The sequence below is a fragment of the Penaeus monodon genome, chromosome 20, assembly GCF_015228065.2.
Source record: "Penaeus monodon isolate SGIC_2016 chromosome 20, NSTDA_Pmon_1, whole genome shotgun sequence".
Lineage (NCBI taxonomy): Eukaryota > Metazoa > Arthropoda > Malacostraca > Decapoda > Penaeidae > Penaeus > Penaeus monodon.
The window spans coordinates 41408844-41409144 of NC_051405.1; positions in this window are offsets into that span (position 1 = coordinate 41408844).

Consider the following 301-nt stretch of genomic DNA (forward strand, 5'->3'; position numbering starts at 1 on the left):
TGTCAAAAAATCTTTGTCACCTGAAATATATAATCCTATTTTGTAGAAAAAGAAGTACCATTATATGTATATTTAAATAAAGATCTAAGCATCAGTTTGTGTTCATACCTATTTAAAAGATAATGAATTTTGTTGAATTGTTACACAGAAGTATATGAGAACTTCATAGAAATACATACAAATATATTTTTCTTTACATATTTTGGATATACAATTTGTATTTTGATAGTTCATATTTAAGGCATTTTTATCAAAGCATTTCCAAAATTTAAAACATATTTTTTCATGTTTCAACTAAATT